Source organism: Pinus tabuliformis, chromosome 5_1, assembly GCF_031772625.1.
Source record: "Pinus tabuliformis cultivar Carrire ecotype Pingquan chromosome 5_1, CPIR1, whole genome shotgun sequence".
NCBI lineage: Eukaryota > Viridiplantae > Streptophyta > Pinopsida > Pinales > Pinaceae > Pinus > Pinus tabuliformis.
This window is the reverse complement of record NC_142305.1, coordinates 19064364-19084616: the sequence shown is the minus strand read 5'-3', so window position 1 is coordinate 19084616 and position 20253 is coordinate 19064364.

The following is a 20253-nucleotide window of genomic DNA, read 5'->3' as shown; positions in this document are numbered from 1 at the left end:
AGTGAGATCCCCTTCATTTGCTCCTTCATTCATATTAACCTCTAATTCTACTATATAGCTCCCCTATCTTACCCTTCCCCTAATAATACTAACACTATGGTGTATAAAGCCCCAAATCTATAAATACCCTTCCTTTGGCATTATAGCCATATGTTCTTAAAAGGAACCAAAGTGACCTCTGGTCACTTTGGTGAACCTATCCCACCCCATTCCCCCTTGCTAAAGCCAACTTGCCTTTCAAACCTTCATTTGCATTAAAAACCTCATAAAACCCTTTTTACCCTAAACCCTCTTGCAAAAATTACCAAAGTCCAAAACCCCCCTTTGGCACGTTTATTCCGAACAACGCGCCCGGGTTCCATTTAACCAAAAACATTCAAAACCTTACAAAAAACCCACAACCCAAAGTTTTCCGCCCGCGCATATACTCCGAGCATGTTGTTGCTCCGCCCACCGTCGGATCAAGTCCCGAGGATCCGACGATCCACGATGATATCGGAGCAGCCCCCGCAGCCGACCGTTAACGCCCGAGAAGGTGACGTTGCGTCACGTCAGGGCCACTCCACGCGTCGCGCGATGAAGGCTCTCGGAGCCGGGTCTGACAGTTCTGAGACCGTACCTAAACCGCCCCGAGAGACCGTAGCGGCTAGCCTTAACCGTAACCGCTACGGTCCTAACCGCCAACTGTTTTCCACCAATACATCGCCACGTCATGTCCGCTTGTCCTCGCCCCTGTTATTCGTCCACCTGGCCGCTGACATGGCTGCCACCGCACCATCCCCCATGGACCAACAGTGTACTGCCACGTCACCCGATGACGTCAGCTGACGTCACTTGACCTTGACCCACCAATGACGTCATGCTGACGTCATCACTAAAAAGCGCCAAAATCATAAAAAGCCCATATTAAGCCAAAAAAACGTCTATTTTTCCATTGTTTGCGCATTTCTCTACTGTTTTCTCTGCATGAGCGTTTACGTCCTAAAAACTCTGCCAACCTGCTCAATTGACCAAGGCGACCTCCACAGCATCAACCGTGCGCGCCCATGCGACCTCTGTTCGTCAATTAACAGGTATTTACCGCTTGCTGCCCTCCATACGCCTGTTATTGAAATTAAAGTTACTCAGAGGGCTAAGGAGACCTTAAAAATTATATTTTCACCGGCCATTTCCCTCTGCACATCCACATTTGCAACTGTGAAGTCCAAAAACATCGCCGAGCCTTAATACCTGTAATTTCGCTCAAAAACATCATTCACTGCGTATTCCCGGCAAATTTCTGGTTAAACTCAATTCACCCGCTAAAAGAGGACATAGTGAGACCATAGAGAAGCCCTGCTCCTGAAACAAACAGTATTTCAACTGCTGTTGTGTAAATTCCTCCTCTGGTATCTGAGATACAAACTGCTTTTACAGAAAATCACTTCTATTCTGTGTTGCTTCCATTAAACCATCCACCTACAATTGTTGAACTCTGAAGAAGATCATGGAGACTCCCATTGCTCTCAACATCAAGCCCCTCAATGCCCCTCACCAGGAATTGGAGTGGAAAGCCCTGGGAGATATGGATTACCAAATGCTGGACTGGTTTCTTATGGGCTCCAAATACAATATCCAGATGCTGAATGAGTTGAAAGCCCAGCACCTGAGTGGAGCAGACATCTTGGGGATTTGGGACTCAAACCTGCCAATCTACAACCTCCCCCAGGTAAATCCTATGCCAGAGTTGATATACAGCTGCCAGGAATGCTATGACCCAAATCAAAGAGCTGTCATCAGCCCCACAGGCTCAGTCCTGTTCCAGATCACCCCAGAGAGTATTAATGAGATGCTGCACTTCCATACTGCCAAGCAATTGACCCCCCTCAATATGCAGAATTTGATAAAGAAAGGGAGCAAGCTGTCAATTGACCAAATCATTAAAATCAATCAGTTGTTTGTAAAACCAGGCTCTGAATCAGTCAGAACTCCTCCTATTGGATATCAGTACTTGAATGAATTGGGCAGGATGTTAGTGGATTTGATCAGCTATGCCCTAGGATTCAAGGGAATGGAAGATGTGGATGAAACCATAATAGCAATGCTGTCTCTATTCTCTCCTGGTAAGCCCCCAGCTGTGCATTATGATTATGCTACATACATTGCAGATAAAATCCATGACCAGTTTATGAACTTAAAGAGAGAAAGATTATTCAGGTATACCTCATACATATACCACCTCTTCTTGTTTTATCAACCAGCTACCTTCTCTTTTCCTTTGAAGCAACTCAATGCCCAAGGAAATCCAAGATCAGTGGTGTTCTGGACCTCTGTCTTCCACTATACATCTGTGTCACCTTACACATACAATGAGTTCATTGACTTATTCATTTATCCAGCCTTGACAGTATTGCATGGTGTTCCTCCTCCAAGGCTAACTGATGACATGAAGAGAGTTCTTCACCTAAACAAAACCTACAGCATTGGTAATTGGTACTTCTACCAAAACCACACAGTCATCAGAATATATGGCTGTGAGTTGACACCTTTTAGATTGCCAAGGTATGTCCCCATGAGGCTTTTTGCCTTGGAATATTTCAGACAGTTTGGCAACTCAGACTACCTGCATTTTCAGAGCAAGAACAAGAAGTCACAGCTAAAGGTGAGGAGCCAGCTGGGTCCTTTCCTATATAACAGAAAAGAGGAGGGATGGAAAGAGGCAAACACTATCCTGGAAGGCCTCAGACTGCAAACTAGTTTTGAATGGATACCCTATGACCCCAATCATTTTGTCTCCCTCAGGAGGATAAAATACAAATTGGGTGGTTATGCACACAAGAGACAACCTGAGATTGAACAGTATGCCAATGCATTAAGCTGGGAAGAGGGTACCTTAGAAGAAGAAATAACTGCTGAAGAGCTTCTAGAAAGAGAAGCTAGAAATATACAAAAGCAAGCTGACTTGGAAAATTGTGGACAGGTTCCTCATTCATACAGAAGACAGCTTGGAGCAGCTACTACATCATCAACAACACAGCAGCAAACTGCCGAGAAGGCACCGCAGACAGCAAGCAAAGATAAAGGGAAGCAGGTGGAACAGCCACCTCCATTGACAGAAGAACAAGTGGAGACATTGCTACAACAGCAAGAAGAGATGGAACAGCAGGAACAAGGGCAGCAGCAAGAAGAAGTGCCACTTAAGGAACAGCAACCCTTGCAGCAAGAAAGGGTGATTGACACTCCTAGTTCCACTGAGCAACAGGCTCAGAATATAGTGCCTCCTAGGGCAGAAACTACCTTTGATACATCGGTCCTCCAAACCCCACAAAAGGAGGACTTAACCAGGAAAAGAGATAGAGAGACTCCCCTGACTTCATCCATCGATCAGGGAGAGAAAAGGCAAAGGTTGAATGACTTCCCAGAAGATGATGAGGCAATAAGACAAGCATCGGGCATGGGCCCACCCAGCCGAGAAGTATCAGCCAGTTCTTTCCAGCATGAACATGATAGAGCTATGGGAGGGGAGGTCAGCTCCTCCAGCCAGCACAAAGAAGGACAGGTAAGCATCAAACAGCAGTTTATCGACATTAAAAGGAGGAGTGATCCTATTAAAGTACAGCTGTACAATCATTTGCTGAACCTGGCTCCCACCAATCAGCAAAGACTCATGTCTGCCTTTGATGTAAGTGAAGGCAAAATGATCATGAGTCACTTCATGCCCACAACTCTGCATCCCCAATCTACCTCGGATTACCTAAGGACCAACATGGAGGTTCTGGCCAAAGATATACACCCTATGGATAAAATCGAACTGCATAAACAAACTGGTGAAATGGTGTATGCCTCCTTGGCAGATGAAACATTGGAAAACTACAAATTGAAGAGCAGCCTTGATAATACAGCCTCTCAGCTGGAATTGGAGAGAGCATCATCACAAGCCAAGGACAACAGAATCAAGTCCTTGGAGGAGGTAATTATAGAAATAGGACATGATCCTAAAGATGTTAAAGGTATCCAAGAACTGTTGAAGATAAGGGATCAAGACATGGCTGCCTTAAGGAAAAAAATCAAGCTCCCAGCCACCATCCATCCTCAAACAGATGAAGTTGCTCAGCAAAGGCTAGAAAAGGATGCTACGGATTTGATGATATCCTTATACAAGGAGCTGGTTCGGACTCAAGACCAGCTAGGACAATCAGAAGCTGCAAAGGCAGCATTACAGACAGCATTAAAACAGAGAGAAGAGGGCCAAACTTCCCAGCCCCCTCCGGAAGTAATCAATCTTGAAGAAGCTCCTCCAACAACTACTCTTCCTCCTCAGCAGACAGGAACTACAGCACCATCTACAGCAACAATACGCCAACAACAGAGCAGACTCCTAGTCTGGATATGCAGAAGCTGCAAGCTGAGATCCGAGTTCTTGAATCCCAAATGAAAGAGCTTGATGAAGTCAAAAGGTCTTTGACTAAGGTAAATGAAAGATTTGATAAGAGCAAGCAGAGTGAGGCTGCAAAGGAAAGGGAAATAAAAGCTCTAAAAAAGAGAATAGCTGAACTAGAAAAAGAGCTTGCACTAGAAAAGGTAACAGCAGAATTAAAAGCAGTCCTCTGGGGCAACATTGGTCGATCCATCACCAATCAGTGGCAGTATATTGAGACTATGGATGAGCAAATAGTACTCATCACAAAGGCAAACAAGGAAATACACAGAGCAAGAGCAAGCCTTGGCCACATGCCAGATGCTGCCAGCAGAATGATCAATATTTTAAATAACAAGACAAGCTCTCAGCTGGCCACCATGGGAATTACTAACAGGACTGAAACAATCTCAGTAGTTAAAAGAGTCCTGACACTAAGAAGCCTAGTTGGAACACTGGAGAGGAGAACACAGGACATGCAGACCGAAATCAACAAATTCCTGGACAGATTCCTGGCATTACAAAACAGAGGCCTCCCCAGCATATTAAGCAGTGTAGGAAGACTGCTTACCCTGGAAAATTACATCAAAAGGGTTGATGCCCATGCTGCAGCACAAATTGCAAAACAACCTAGTACCTCAGCAGAAACAGGGCCAGCATCAGGGCAGAATTTGTATGATAGGGTGGATAACCTGTTTTTTATCATGAATGAAATTGATCACCTGTTTGATACACCACCAAATTTCTTTAAGTATACAGAAGCAGATGAGACTATGGGGGCAATCATAAATCACCAATTGCCCACACAGGAAGTATGGAGGAATTTGACACAGATAATCTTATCAGGCCCGAACCTGTAGCGTTAATTTTCTCCAGTTTACGAACAATCATGCACAGGCAGAATTTTGGTGGATAACTCCACAAGGAAAGGACAGATGCTGAGCCAACTCAGCAGGGCTATTTACTCACCACAGCAGCAATCACAATCACAGGTGGCAGACCCAAAATACAGCGCACGAGCCATAAAGTCGGGTTCTCCAGCATTTGATCAAAGTATCCCAACCGACTTAGCAGCTCCCAAAGGCCAAAATATCTTCTGACAGAACATCAAGACGCCTTTATCTTGTATTCAATGCTGTAATAAATTTCTGATAATAATATCTCAAAAGTTGGTGAGAACATTAAGTCTGAGATAACTTAGAACTCAGATATTTTTGTAAAATCGTATGTATATATTCGCCCCTCACTGAAGCTTAAGGGGTTGTTGTTATTTTCATTTCGGAGATCTCACTTGCTGTAAGTTTCTCAGAGAAATAATACAAAGGGTGAATGGAACTTCCAAAGCTTGGCGTACCTTGATGCATTGTGATGAATGGTGAATGTTGCAGGATTCCAGAGTGTTTCATAAAACAATAAGTCTTTCTTAAATCTCTGTGTTACATGTTTTCGAGTCTTTTGTTCTCTTTTATTGTTTAAATGTTTTACACTTAATAGCAAAGTAGAAGAATAGTTCCAGGATTTAATCACTGATTACCCTGAACTCAATCTGAGCTATTATCCATGTTTTCTTCAGATACAGTGAATAAAGCGTGATTCTTAACTGCTGCACTTTAAAACTATATCTTCTACAGTGATAGACATTCCCAGGAATTCAAGTTTGCTCCTGAGACATCTATCCGTTTCTCATATCTAGTTTGGTGGAAATACTTAAATACTTTAGTGAAAATTCTTAATTGCTTTCACTGGTTTTTTCACCTGTTTGTGTTATAAATCAAAAATTTTGTTGTATGAAGTATCCAAATGGCCCTGTAAGTTTCACCAATTCACCTCAAGGTTTCTAGACACCTACAGCCATAGACTCCATTGCCCAATGATATTTGACTCTTTGGACATTATATCACAAGACCTGAAAGAAAATCTTCAACCAAAACATAAACAAAACCTGTGCGTAATACCTAGCCTAAAACACTATCATAACAGATACAAATCATAAAGAGAGAGCCCTCTCTGATCACAGTTTGGCTAGAAACAGTGATCAAAAGATTGGTTAGTGGTTACCCCGGCCGTATTCCCTTGGGAGTCATAGGGAACAACCTGGGTGTTAACAGGTGGAGTACATGTGATCTGAATATCTTTCAAGGTTTGCATCATCCAAAGTAATTGTGCGCAACAAGATGCAGCAGCCACGTGTTCTACTTTAGCTGTAGATAATGAAATTGAACTTTGTTTCTTTCTAAACCAAGACACCAACCTGGAACCCATATAGAATGCACCACCACTAGTGCTTTTTCTATCTTCAACACTTCCTGCCCAATCTGCATCTATATATGCATTAAGTGTAAGATCTGTATCTCTAGGATACCATAAACCAAAGTTATGTGTTCCTTGAAGATATTTGAAGATCCTTTTGACTGCTTGAAGGTGAGATTCCTTTGGATTTGCTTGGAATCTTCCAACTATTCCCACTGCATGCATGATGTTCGGTCGGGTACCTGTTAGATAAAGCAGACTGCCAATCATGGATTTGTAAGTTGGTTGATGTACCATTGCTGATTAATCATTTAAGCTGAGACTACATCCTGTTACCATAGGAGTACATACTAGTTTAGAATCTTCCATGCCATACTTTTTCAGGATCTTTTTGAGATATTTGGTTTGTGAGAGAAAAATACCATCTTTATTTTGTTGAACTTGTAGACCAAGAAAGTAGGTAAGCTCACCAAGCAAGGAAATTTCAAATTCTTTCTGCATTACTGAAGCAAAATTCTGACTCATGGATTCTTCATTGCTACCAAAAATGCTATCATCAACATACACAACAATTATTAGCAATTTATCAGTGTCCATATTTGTATATAGATTGCTATCTGCTAACCCCTTTGAAAAACCCTGTTAGTGGAGATATTTGTCAAGATGGTAATACCATACCCTTGGAGCCTTTTTTAGACCATAGAGAGCTTTCCTAAGTTTGCATACAAGTTTTATATCATTTCCAAGAATGAATCCTTCTGGTTGTTCAATATAGACTTCTTCTTCTAAGTATCCATTAAGAAAGGTAGATTTTACATCCATTTGGTATACTTTGAATTTCTGTAAACTAGAAAGAGAAAGAAACATTCTGATGGCTTCAGGTCTAGCAACAGGTGCAAAATTTTCTTCAAACTCTATACCTTCTTGTTGAGCATATCCTTTACAAACAAGTCTGGCCTTGTTTCTAATAACTTCTTCATTTTTGTTCAGCTTGTTTTTGAATATCCATTTAGTTCCTATGATATTCTTATCATGAGGTTTAGGAACTAATTCCCAAGTATTATTCTTTTCAATTTGCTCAAGTTCTTCATTCATGGCCTTGACCCAACAATCATCTCTGCATGCTTCATTTACATTTCGAGGTTCAGTGGAAGATAGTAATGCTAGATAGCTTGAAGCTTCGCCAATGGTTCTTCTAGTTTGCACACCTACCCCTTTTCCCCTAAAATTTGATCTTCTAGATGATTTTTCTCAACATACCTGGACGGAGTATTTTCTTTTATCGTAATCTCTTCTTCTGGTGCTTCATTGGTTTCTTCTTCAGAATCAGTGTGATTTGATGTGGGAAAATGATCCTCATCTTCTTCATTGTCATAATCTTCAGTTTTTATCTGTTTTGGATTTTTGCATGCTTCATCAACCACAACATCAATACTTTCAATAATTTTCCCAAGTCTTTTATTGTAAGATTTATATTCTTTACTTCGGGAAGAGTAGCCAAGAAGAGTACCTTCATCTACTCTGGGTTCAAACTTACCAAGTTTTTCATCAGTCCTTTTGATGTAGAATTTGCTTCCAAAAACATTGAAGTATTTTACAGTAGGAGTCTTACCATACCAAAGTTCATGTGAAGTTTGAGTGTTGTTTACCGAAAATTTGCTTGGTTGAGAATAGTGATGGCGGTGAATGCAGCTTCACCCAAAAGGTTGCAGGAGTTCCAGATTCATCTAGCATAGCATGAGCCATTTGTTGAACAGTTCTGTTCATCCTTTCTACCACTCCATTTTGTTGAGGAGTCCTTGCGGTGGAGAACTACCTTTTTATTCCATGTTGTTCACAAAAGTCAAAGAATTCATCCGAGGTAAATTCCCCTCCTCGATCAGATCTGAGGCATTTGATTTTGCGATCTAATTCATTTTCAACCAAAGCTTTGAAGGCTTTGAACTTTTCAAATGCTTCATCTTTATGCTTTAGAAGACCTATCCAACACATTCTGGAAAAATCATCAATGAACAATATAAAGTATTCTTCTCCACGAGGTGACTTTTTCCTTGATGGACCACATAAATCAGTATGAACAAGTTCAAGAGGCTTACTAGCTGACCCTTCCTTTTCGATGAATTAAGATCTGGTTTGCTTACCGAATTGACATGATTTTCATATAGTATTTTTAGGAATGTTGATATCTGGAAGATCACGAACAGCCTAGAATCTGCATGCTTTTCTTATTTGAGAAAAGCTTAGATGTCCCAATCTTCTATGCCATAGCCAGTTTTCATCATTTTTGCTTAGATAGCACTGTTGTTGTCTTCCTTTGAGTATGTATAGGTTGTTTGGAGTTCTTGTCCCTTTAATCACAGTTTCTCCTGTATCAAGCTCATGAACAACACATCCATTTGATCAAAACACTACTTCATTTCCTTGATCACACACTTGACTCACACTCAACAGATTATGCCTTAAGCCATCAACATACATAACATTCCCAGCTTTACCTTTTTCTTTCAAGAAAATAGAGCCTTTACCTTTTATGACAGTAGGAGTGTCATTTCCAAATGAGACACTCTTTTCCTTTTCTAAGGCATTATATGAGTTTAGTTTTTCTCTATCACCTGTCATGTGTTTTGAGCATCCACTGTCGATGTACCATTGGTTTTCTTGTCCTTCTGCATACAAGGCTATACCACATCTTTCTGTTTGCGGTTCTTTCTTTCTCCATATTTTGGGATTTAATGGAGTTTTCTCCTTTTGAGCTATTTGCCAAAATTTACTCCTGCATTCAGATTCTTCATGGCAAAAGTTGTTACAGATTGAGCATTCTATTTGATTTTCAAGAAAAGAAAAGTTATTATAGGAACTTTTCTTCATCCCTGTCACATTCCTTTGATTTCGTGCTTCTCTAGTCATGATAGTTTTGTAAGCAACACATTGAGCAGCTTTGTGTCCAAAATTATGACATGAGAAACATTGACCATTAAAGAAGTTCCTACGATTATCGAATCTACTGACCTGTTGATTGTAGTTTCTATTGATATTCTTTGAAGAAAATTGAGTATGATTTACCTGAAGTTGATTGTGGCTTCTGTTCATCCTTGAAGTAAATTGAGCTTGATTCACCTGGTGATCTACTTTATTTCTTTGCTGACGATTGTCAAACTGTCCACTGCTCTTTGTTGCATTAAGATAGATTTTAGTGGAGGTTGACGGCTTTCGTGATTGAGATGTTTCTTTAATATATCCAAGACCTGTCTTTATCAGAGGAGAGCATTGCACTTTGATAATTTCATTTAAGGTTTCTGATCCTTTAGCAAATCTAAGATTGAGAGCTCTTGTTTTCTCAAGATCCTTTCTTAGACCCACAATTTCACATTCTAGCTTTTCGTTGTGTTTTTCTCTTTCAGCAAGTTGGTATGTCAAGGTATCTATAATCATATTCTTTTCTTCTAAAAAAATTTTGAGCTTAGAGATTTCTTCATAAAGGTCATCTTCATCTAAAGCATCCAAAAAATCATCATCTTCATAAGCCATCAGAAGTCTATAGTCATTACTATTTTCATCTTCATCACTATTTGATAACCCATCACTATCTTCATGAGTATAGTAGCTCTTTTTACTTACACTTTGTTTTCTATTCCATTTTACAGATTCCTTCCCTTCATCATATTTATCTTTATGAGGACATCTGGTATCATAATGACCAACTCTACCATAGGCAAAACATTTGAAAGGTAGTTTACCTCTGAATCTTTCGGAACCCCGTTGAAGGTTCTTGACTAAGTTTGGTTCCTCTTCTTCTTCTGAAATATGTCTTGATTCATTGAGTTATTCTTTTCCTTTTGCTGAAGCTTTAAATGTGGCTTCTCTCATATCTGATGGACCTCCTTTTCTCATTTCAAAGGCAGTTAAGATTCCGTGAAGCTGTGTCATGGTAATAGTCTGTAGATCCTGTTTTTCTTCTATGGCAAAAACTTTTGATTTAAATTTAGTAGATAAGGATCTTAAAAATTTTTCAACTAAGGTAACTTCCTTTATCTCTTCACCTAGATTCTTCATGAAATTAATAATCTAATCTATATGTAAGAAGTAACTAGCTATACTTTCATCATTGTGCATCTTGAGAGTTTCATATTGAATTCTGAGAGTTTGCAGTTTAGCATGTTTTACCTGAGAGTCTCCTTCGTAGCTTAGAACGATTTTGTCCCATATTTCTTTGGCTGATTTGAGCTGCATAACTTTGACAAACTCTGATTATGATAGACTTCCCAATAATGTATTGACAACCTTGGCATTGGTTTCATATTGCTTTTTACTTGCTGTATCTGTAGGAATTGCTGATGGAAATGTATATCCTCCTTCCACAATTTCCCAGACATTTGTTCCAAGAGATTGAAGATAGGCTATGGTTCTTACCTTCCAATAAACAAAGTTGCTCCCATCAAAGATTGGTGGTCTGATGGATCCCCCACTTTCTTGATTACTCATGATGATGGATCTTCCTTCAAGCGATCAAGCTTCTTCTGAAGGACCTGCTCTGATACCAATTGTTGGAAATACTGATGAGAGAGGGGGGGGTGAATCAGTATAAGAAAATCAACTATTTTTCGTTTCCATAATCAGATTCATATATGCTACTTTAGTTAAGGGAACTCATGTGTACATGAAACTGTGTTTAATGCAACTAGCATATATCCAACAAACTTATGATTCAGTTAATTCATCATGGATCATTAATCAGTGCATCAAAACTTCATTAACCATAATAAATTGTAACCAGGTGCAGTAAAAACAGAACAGATCATCACACATAAGAAACACACATGAACACCAAGATATAAGGTGGAAACCCAATGTGGGTGAAAACCACCTGCTGCAATCGTCTCTGTCTTCTTTTAATAATAATATTTTGTTTTATTATTTTTGTATTGCTACAGTATTATACCAGTACGCAGGCTTCTACCTACAGAAGGCCACAACCTTCTCTCATTCTCTAGCTTCTATTGGAAGGGAGCTACAACCCCCTAGCTCTTGTACTAGCTGATATGTTTACTAGTACGTAGGTGCCAGCCTACAGAAGGCTACAACCTTCTCTTTTCTTCTAGGGACCACGTTTCATAAATTTTCAGACTGCATCCATCAACAACATTATCCAATCATCAAATATATCTGCATCAACCAATCTCCTTTTGAACCAACCACAACTGAATCAATTAATCACTCCATCAATTTGATCATTCAGAATGCTGTCACCAGAATACAGTAACTAGAACCCAATCAATAACCCAGAACATTGCAAAAACAAACAGAAGCAACTAAAACATATTTTATAAGGTATACGTTACTTCCATGTGTCAAACCTACGTGCATACGCTCTTTCCTCAAAGCGAACCAGCGTACAGATCTGTAAATCAAATTTATGATGTATACGCTGTTTTGATATGCAGAACCAGTGTGTATATGCTTCTTTTCTAAAGTGAACCTATGTACAGATCTGTAAAAGATGATTTAAACATAACAACTATTCCAGACTTCAGTCATACCTAGATCATCATATTTATAGACTACAACATGCGCCAGTTATTCAGATACATGATCAAACCACATAAAGATAATTCACTTCAAGCCTTAAGATCCTAAGACTTCATGAGATCTTATCCTTCATCAAGCGCTAAAGTTGTTCCTCAGTTTAGATCAAGCACGACACCATAAGCCAATAACCTGCATATTAGATCTCACACTATATCAAATATTCGATACTTGCGCACTTGGCCTATTGATCTTCTCCTCCTTTTATAGTTTTAGGCCTTTCTCAATACCATGGACCAAAACCACTTAGGACCAATACCTTGGACGAAATACCTAGGGTCAATACCTTGAACCCGATATCTTGGACCAGTACCATGGACCAAATACTTCAGACCAAACACTTATTTTTCCAAGGTATACGTGCTTTTCCTTTTGTGAAAGTGCATGTGTACATATACGTGACTTTTATACAGTGAACTAAAGTGTATACGCGGCTTGGTCAATGGTGAACCTACGTATACCTCTCTTTCTTCATTCTATGTAGTCTGATTTGTAACTCTTTGTTGTTAACCTGCAGTACTGTGATCTGTCATCTGAGTGAGTTTCTTTCTGAACTAATCCCTTGAAGTTGCCCTACATTTCATCACATTTGTAAACACTCCTGTCATGCATTCTGTCACATTTGATATCTCTTCTGTAGATTCATCTAGTTACCATATACAAGAGAGTTGTTTTGCTATAAGTGGGTTGCCATCAGGTACAACACATACATCATAATGCCAACAGCACATACAACACCCAATAAATAACATGGTCATCAATTAACTTAAAATACACACAATGATCTGCTTTGCTTCTGGTGAAGCCAAGTACCCATATAAATGTATCAAATTTCTGATACCACATCCTTGGTGACTGTTTTAACCCATATAGAGACTTCTTTAACTTGCATACCAGTTCTTTCTTACCCTTCACAGCAAAGCCTTCAGGTTGCTTCATGTATATTTCCTCTTCTAGATCCCTGTGAAGAAATGTTGTCTTCACCTCCATCTATTCTACCTTAAAATCAAAAGTAGCAGTAACATATAAAAGTAATCTAATATAAGTTACCTTGGAAACAGGAGAAAAAATATCACCAAAAACAATTCCCGGCACCTGGGAATAACCTTTTTCTACCAACCGAGCTTTGTATTTCTCCACCTTTCCTTCCGCATTTGTCTTCTTCTTGAACACCCATTTGCTGCCAATGGGTTTCCTTCCAGCCGGAAACTCCACGAGATCCCAAGCCTCATTTTTGTGCAAAGATGCCATTTCATCAACTATGGCCTCCTTTCAGAGTTTGCCATCCTCTGAATCTACTGCTTCCTTCACAGTTTTGGGATCATTGCCAGTAATAGATAAAGAAAAATTTGAACAGAAAGTGGATGGACTATAACTTTCTGGCCGCCTTCTTTCTCGAACTAATCTTCTCACACCCGGAGTTTGTGGCTCTTCATCTTCTGATTCCTCCTCTATTGTAGAGTTTGATTCTTCTTCCTTAAGCTCAAACTCTATCTTCTCAGGTTCCTTTGGTTGGAATTCATGTTTAATAACATCTTTTACCTCTCTAAACACCACATCTTGGTTGTACACAACCTTCCTTGTTACTGGGTTCCAAAGCTTATTACCCTTTAAACCATCCTTATACCCAATAAAGATGCACTTTTCAGATTTACTATCCAACTTGGTTTGTTTCTTCTTTGGAACATGTACATATGCATCACATCCAAATACCCTCAGATGTGAGAGAGAGGGTTTCTTACCAGTCCATACCTCTTGTGGAGTCTTATCCTCCAACGCTAATGAATGTGATGTGTTGACCAGGTAACATGCTGTCTCCACTGCCTCTACCCAGAATTCCTTTCTTAACCCGGCACCACTGAGCATTCTTCTTGCCCTTTTGATCAATGTCTTGTTCATTCTTTCTGCAACTCCATTTTGCTTAGGTGTGTATGGAGTAGTCTTCTGCCATGCTATACCACACTTCTTACAGAATTCTTCAAATTCTTTACTGCAAAACTCTCCACCGTTATCTGTCCTCAAAACCTTTATCTTCTTCTCTGTTTGGTTTTCCACTATAGCCTTAAATTATTTGAACTTGTCAAAGACTTTAGATTTCTTCTTAAGGAAATATATCCATGTATTCCTTGAGAAGTCATCTATAAATGATACATAGTACACAGACTTACCTAGTGATGGAACCTTCACAGGTCCAAACACATCTCTGTGTACAAGTTCTAATATCTATTTCACCCTCTTACCACCAGAGGGGAAGCTCACCCGGTTCTACTTCCCATATACACAATTTTCACAGAAATCAAAACCTAGAGAGCTATTACTCATACCTTTACCATGAAGTATTCGGAGGCCCTTCTCTCCAATATGTCCAAGCGTTTGATGCCACAACATGGTCTTCTCTCCAGATACGACTATATTTTCTGCTCCACTTTCAGGAACCACAAAACTATTGCACCCATCAACAACAGTGCTACCTTACAGCTTGTACAGAGTTCCAATCTGAACTCCCCTTATCAATACCAGTGCTCCCCGAACCATCTTGCAGGTATCCTTGTCGAACACTATTTTTACACCTGCATCATCGAGCTTGCTTACAAAAATCAGATTTTTGGCCAATGCAGGAATATGCAAAACACCCGGAAGTGTTATAACCCTTCCACCTTGCAACTTCAACTTTACTTTTCCGCAACCAACGATTCTAGCCTTCCTATCATCCCCTAAGAAGACATCACCACCAATGTATTTCTCATACTCGCAAAACCACTCTCTATGGGGAGTGAAGTGAAAGGATGCACCTGAGTCAATCAACCATGCCTCATGATCTACATGTGTACTTGAAGAAGCCAAGTACGCATCCCCACCTTCATCTGAGGTGGTTTTCACCTCTACAGAAGGAGCATCATCAGATCCCTTTCCTTTATCAGGAGCTTTAGATTTACAGTCCCTTTTGTAGTGCCCTTCCTTTCCACATTTCCAGCACACCACCTTTACAGGTTTTCCTGGAGATTTAGATCTCCCTCTAGAATTAGATCTCCCACTCGATGACTTATTTTTGTTTCTGCTTTGGGACCGTCCTCGTATAGACAAGGCATCACCATTCTGGCTCTCTATATTTTTCCGTCTCATCTCCTCCGTCAGCAAGGATGAGACTATTTCATCAAACTGCCAGGCAGTTGTATTGCTACCTATTGCAATAACCAGACTATCCCATGAATCTGGTAGAGAACACAACAAACTGATGCACTTATCTTCATCTAAAATTTTAATATCAACAGATAATAACTGACTTACTACATTATTCTATGCATTCAGATGCTCTGTCACTGAGTATCCATCTTTCATCCTCAGGTTATATAGTTTTTTTCCCAGGAACAGTTTATTGACTAGAGACTTAGTGTTATAGCTCCAAACCTCACTCTTGGTGTTTGTGATGCTGCACTCATGGCCTAAGGCAACCCCTCCTTCTAGACCTGGTCCAAATATTCAAAAAACAGTGTTTTATTCCCTATACGTGACATTGCCCTGAGCTAAACGTGTGTGTATGCGGGTCTGTGTATACCCAACCCGCGTATATGTCTTAAAACACTTAAAAAAAATAAAATTCCTTAATTTCGGGCGGAGATCGCGGGTTTTACCTGCTGATTACCTATTAGTGCCCATGGCCCAACTGTTCCCAACGAATTCCCAACTAAAAAACTACTTTGGGAGAAGTATAAAGAGGCTTCAATGGGAAGGCCTAAGGGAGGAGAGAAGAGAGAGAAAGGTTACTATGCTCAGATTTCCTTGACTAGGTTTGAAGATCCTAGTGCCTCCTACACTTCCCCCATTTACAGGAAACCTTTGTTTCCTTGTGTGATGATATCTATCTACTACTTGAGATATCATGGAGTAAGTCCTGGAAGGAGTTTGTTAGAGGCTTGACACTGGACGAATCCATAGGACGATTCCGCTTGGAGCCTGCGAAAGGACGAATCAAGTGAAATTATTCCTTTCTGTACTTTATTTGTCTATAATAAAAGAAACACTTGTCTTTGTTCTCGATATAAATCTTCTTCATGTTTATGATATCCATGTTATGATTCATATATGAATGGTTGTTTGATTGCATAACTAACTACTTTTCAATATATTATGAAGATGATTTCTTTATGATGTTTAGTCCATATACTGTTGTACTTTCTTGAATTGATATTTTTGCAGGTTGAAGGAGTAAAAAGAACTCCAAGAGGGTTTGGACCCTGGCAGGATCTTCTCAAATGAAGGACCCCCAGGTATGCCCCTTATCCTATAGTTTTCTTATATTAGCATTATGGTTGTATGGAATATGTGTTTCTCTATATAGACAACCTCTGATCTACTAGGGTATCAACCCAAGACCCTAGGGGAATTTATCCCTTAACAGAATTGGCGACTCCACTGGGGACAACAGTATTGTTGTTCCTAGTTTGGGTTTATTCAAGCCAATTAGGGCTCAGCTGTCTGTTTGCTTGCTGTTACTGTGTAGTCTGTTCCTGTAGGAACTTGAATTGTAAGTTTGGTCAGTTTCTTCAGACTGTTTTTTGTTTTTTCTTGAAATCTTTTATATACGTTGTTTTTCTTATTTACAGAAGCGTATATATGCATGTTTCCTTAAGTAAACCCGCGTATACGCAGGTTTCCTTAGGCTCAGTAGCATATACATGCAGCTATACATCAATATAGTTGCGTATATCTTGTAATTTTCAAGATTTTTCAAATCTTTTTGTTTTTGAAGGTCTGTCTACTGGTTTGATTCAGTCCTGAACAATTACTTTTCTGTGTCAGTCTTTAGTTTTACAGCAAGTATCTAATTTCAAATTCTCTCTGATCGTGGAAAGTGTTGGTCTTATTTGTTTTTGCAAGCGTCATTGTTTTTGTTTAAGCACTCAAGATTTCTTGTTGGGAATCTTGGCTGCTCTGATTCCTCAGGGCAGGAGGATTGATCTCAATCTTTGTGTCAAATCTTATTTTGGTGACCTTTTTGTTTGCTTGTTGAAACTACATTTTTGTGACCATCTACTTTTCTTGCTTTCCGAAAGTTGTTGATTGACACTTTCTTGAAAATTGTCTTTTTGATATTTTGGTTTTTGTTGCCAAAACTCTCATTGCTACTTTTGATTGTTAAGAGCATCTCGAAACACATTTTTTTGTTGAGTTTCATCCATTTTGTGTTGTCAGCTTGCAAGGTGTTTTGTTGCCGATTTTTCAATCATAAAGTTTCAGTCTTGTTAAGAGAACTTTTGAAAACACGTTTTTTCTTTTGCTTTTGAAGAAAACTTTTTGAAAAACTTGGTTTTGCTTTCTTGAACTTTGTTTTGATTTAGTTTCTTTTAGTGAATGAAAGTGCATTTTTGTTTGTCTTGAAACTTGTTTTTATTGTTTAGATGAAATGAACGATAACAACTCATATTCTATCTAAACATTTTAAGTGGCAAATTAAAAATTGATAAACAAGTAACTTTCATTTCTTGATTTAAGAGTACTTTTCAGTTTTGCATCAGCATGTACTTATTGCATTAGGATAAATTTGTGCACCTTTTTCGGCATCCATAGTTTTGTTAATTTTGTTGAGTGTGAAGCGTGAGTAAAAGAAAAAAAAAGAAAAATTTGCTGCTTTCTTTGAAGTTCCTCTGAACCTAGTAGAAATTTCTTTCATCGAAGAACAAAACAAGTGCATTTGCATGTAGTTTGGTTTTTATTAGTTTCTTTTGCGTCAAAACACCACTAGTTTCACTTGTGCTTATCCCTTGACTTAAGAATAGCCCATTTAAAAACAAGCGCTAATTAAAATATACTAGAACTTTTTATAATTTTCAAGTTAGACACACCAACAAGTTGTAGGATATTTTAGGGCCTTGGATTAGGCGAGTGGAGAGATAACTCTCCAAGGCCATTTAAACTGTCAAACATAGGAGTCTGAATAGTGAGTGAAAATTTAATAGCGTTAGGGAGACCAGGAAAGCTCCGGATTTGGGAGTTAAGCACGAGGGTTTTTGAAGATAAGGAAGAGAGATACCCCCTCTCCTACTTGTCGGATCTAACCTCAAGACTGTTCCGCCTGGCTTCTGATACGAGTTGGTAACCTTAGTTGCTACTCCTAGGGATCTACATAGGTGGCTGCGGAGGGGAATCCCATGGCACCTGAGGTCGACGTTGTATCACTCTCAACGGTACTACTGGAGGGCACCCTTGCGAAGCTTGGGGGCTTGCACCAGCGCAGGCTGTTGTTAGGAGGTCAGCGTAACTTCCTTTGTTACCTTTGCTGGTAGGACTGAGCCATCATTATCCCAAACTATCTTCGGAAGGCCCCTTACTTCACTTTCTTGTATTTTGGTGTCCGGTCCTCATCACTCGGAGTGGAAATACTCGAATGTTGTTTGACTGACTGATATCTTTTAAGGACTTTTTAGTGTGTGCTCTATGCTCCTACTTGGCCTAGCTTTCGATTTTTTGAGTCTTTAGTTAGATCTTAATAAAAAATTCAAAGTGGCTGACCGATCACCTAGACGGTCTCGAAGACTTCGTGGTCTTTCACCACCAAGTTTAGAGCCTTCTCCTAGAAGGTGCAAAGGTAATACTGCCAGTGGGCTTCATCCCGTGGCAGCTGTCGCATCAGGGATTGATCCTCCTCACAAGGACATTAGTGTTCAAGATATGCATAGAACTTCCGCGGAACAAGAGAGGAACACTCCAGTTCTTTCTCGAGTTCTCTTTCAATCAGAAGATAACATAGAAGTAGAATAATTTCAAGAGTCATTAGCGGCTCCGAATTCTCCCTTACCTTCTAGCTATCTAGAAGTATTACAATACGTTGGGTCTCTGACTCATAGACTGTCATGTCCAGGTCATATTACGCACTTACCATCAATTGCTACTACTGGAAGCATGGCTTCTACCACAAGTGCTACAACTATGTAGACTCCAACGTCAGTACAACGATATTGGTCCTTTACTCATGTCGGTTTGAGAAGGTCTCCATTGACTTCTTGCTGGCGGGTCTTGTCCTTATCGACGACGACATCTTGCTCTGAGGATAGGCCTAGAGTGGCACCCTGGCCCTATTTTCATTATTGATAGGTCACCTTGTGCTCATCATTGATTAGTATCATGGGTCTTTGACTGAGTGGTTTCCCTTGTGTTCGACATCAGCTTACATTATCACACATTGGGATTCATGCAATACCTTGGTTTCCATTTGACCCTATTGGTGGATACCTCGCCTCTGTGTCAGCTTTCATTATTGGTTGGTTCAGAGGGTTTGTCATGCACTAGCTACATCTTGTGTACACCGGAAACGTGCTTCGGTCGGGTTACTACATCTTTTTCGTCCGATTCCTTCCACATTATTGGGCTACGGGTTACACTCGTGCTAGATTGATGAAGGATGCCTTAATTCCTTCCTTCTAGCAGATCTTTCCCTATCGACTTCAACTCATTGCTCTGGGGCAAAGATCTAGAGTCCATTTGGTAGTACCTTGGGGTTTGCAGTCATTAGTGGTAGATCCTTCGCTATCGACAGTGGGAAACCATCATTGTCTCCTGATTGATAGATTCTTATAGGTGTTCGACTCTAGCTCATCTATTCACACTTGTTAGATTGTACTGGGTACTTTGACACTCATTATCATTATCGGTGAGTAGTCTCGCGTTTTTTAACGGTATACATCAATGACAGGTAATCAAATGATTTCTCACATGGTCGACTCCAGATCATTTATTCCCATAGTGCAAAAATGTACCACGGCAGTCGGTGAAGACCTCAGGTTACATCAGCATTCATTGGTTCACTTGACAGTTGCTCCTGTTGCTGCTAGTTGATACCATTCCACCTTTTATGTTGCAGTCAGTCATGGTGACATTCTGTATGCTGGAACCTATGTTTGTAGTGTAGTACCATCCTATTCCATCATGTTCATTTGGTACCCTTTGTGATCAGTGTTTGATATCAGTGATCTGGTTCATTCTTCAGCATCATTGACATTCTTAAATGTGATATTCAAACATGTACT